This window comes from Pan paniscus, chromosome 4 (genome assembly GCF_029289425.2).
Source record: "Pan paniscus chromosome 4, NHGRI_mPanPan1-v2.0_pri, whole genome shotgun sequence".
Taxonomy (NCBI): Eukaryota; Metazoa; Chordata; class Mammalia; order Primates; family Hominidae; genus Pan; species Pan paniscus.
Genome location: NC_073253.2, coordinates 30633029 through 30635225, shown reverse-complemented (window position 1 = coordinate 30635225; position 2197 = coordinate 30633029).

The following is a 2197-nucleotide window of genomic DNA, read 5'->3' as shown; positions in this document are numbered from 1 at the left end:
AAGTATTTGAGCCCTGAGGATACATTTTACTCCAATAGTAGGAAATCAAAGATAACAAAAATATGTGCATCCTCCTAGTTTAAAGGAAAAGCTTACCCTTATTCTATAGAAAATAAATGGACAAAGATACAAGAAACCTGGATTAACTTGAGGCAATTCAATTTATTGGTAAGTATTAGCACTAGTTAAGTCATCTAGCAGGAAACTCACATTGGAAGATTAAAAATGTGGAAGATTTTTGTAGAAGCAATGATCTCTATTATGAATTATCTACCGAGGTTTCACTTTTATTAAGTTGTGTTTTAACAGCACACGTTTTTGCATTACATCTATTTGCAAAGAGAAAATGAAAAAAATGGCTGGAAGTATGTGACAGGAGAAGGTTTTAAATGCTATTAAGTGAGCCTTGATTCTTGCCAATAAGCATTAGAAAGACAGGAGGTCAGAAAATGTGGTTTGAAGTACCATGCTTTCATTAGAGCGAACTTTATTTTTTTATTTTGTCTGTATAGTTTTCAGTCTCTTGTTATAAAATAAAATCCTTCTCTGAAACAAAATTAATGTAAAGAATTGTCAAAACAAAAGTCTGTCTCAACTTCAAAATAACAAGTTTCTAATTATCTGCGCGAAAGATGAAAGTTACAAAATTTTAGGTTTAAGATTGAATATGAAGATATACATCCATAAAGATTGTTTTTTGGTAAATTTGATATAGTCTAGTTTTCATTATGTTTGCTGTTTTTTCATTTCCATTTTTATTTCACATGTACCTGATGCTGTTTTTTAAAAATAATTTTGTGTGAATACATATAACAATTTAAATTACTTCTCTGTATTTTACACTTTATTTTTACATATAGGTTCATTATATTTCCAGATTATAAGCCATCTCTATTATTCATATGAACTAAAATGGCCAAGAATTGTTTCAGTGATTTTTCTAAACAACTAAACATAGTGTAATAAGAATGTTGGAACCACTGTGTATATTATACCTAATTTACTATTGCAACTGTATCTTTTCTATTAGGATTTAATTCAGATGCTGAGCTTGATATCTTATGTTTTATATTATGATGTCTCTATACAGAGAGCTAAATTTTATTTTCATTTTATTTAAATTATTGGATATTTTTATTTACACACAGAAATGTGTAATATATTTCCTATATACAATTACTAGGCAAGAGGACCAAATTTGATTCTGAGCTTACTGAGTTCAAAGTAGAAAAAGAAAGGGAGATACTAGCAAGGTTCCTAATATTCATGAGAAAAAAAGAGTTCCCTAGATAAAAACTAGAAAAGAAAAGGCAGTTGGTTGCAATATTTCAAGCCCAGAGAAAAAAACAGACAGCTATTAAGACGAAGCTTTTAAAAAAATATATCTGAAAGAAATGTCTCTTGTGGGTCTTCCTACAAAAGACATTGTGTGATACACTGTAGGATATTCTCAACAGCATCTGCACAATAGATCCAATGACAAATTTATGTTTTTTAAAATTATTTTTCATGTCCTTGAGTGTAAGCTGGTAGCCTAAAGCCAAAACTCAATTTAATAAAAACAATTAGAAGAGAAAAGCCCAAATGGTGCAATCCAAATCCAGAGCTCTTTAGTGTTCTAGACAGATCCAAGGATAAAGTTGAGACTATCATATGGAATGGATGAGCTAACTGATTGTAGTGGTCAATCACCAGAATCAGGGCAAATTCCTTCTAACGTGGAAGATCCTCCCAGTGTTTGGGATGCAGTGCCATTCATCACTGATTAATGCTATTTATGCTTTGTCTAGTGGAACATCAAGACTTCATTTGATAAATAAAAATCACCAAATCCCCATTCTTCTGAACTCTAACAAAAGAAATACAAAAATTTCTAATATTTTATTTACTTCCATAAGTATAAAAGGAGACAGTATCTTGCTAAGTAGGAAAAAACTATGATCTCCATTGCAACCTCATTATCATGCAGTGCCAGAGTGAATTTTTCCTCATAAAATGCCTAGGCCTTGAAACAACCCAATTCTAAACACTCAGAGGGGGAAAAAAAGAATATAGGATCTAAAAATAGTGCAAAAAAGTTTTACTATAATGAAAGTGTTGAAAATTAAGAATATCACCATGGTTTAAAATTACAAGCTTACTTGTTTATTACATTTTTCAATCTATCACTCCTAGGGATTATGCCAAGTATCATGAT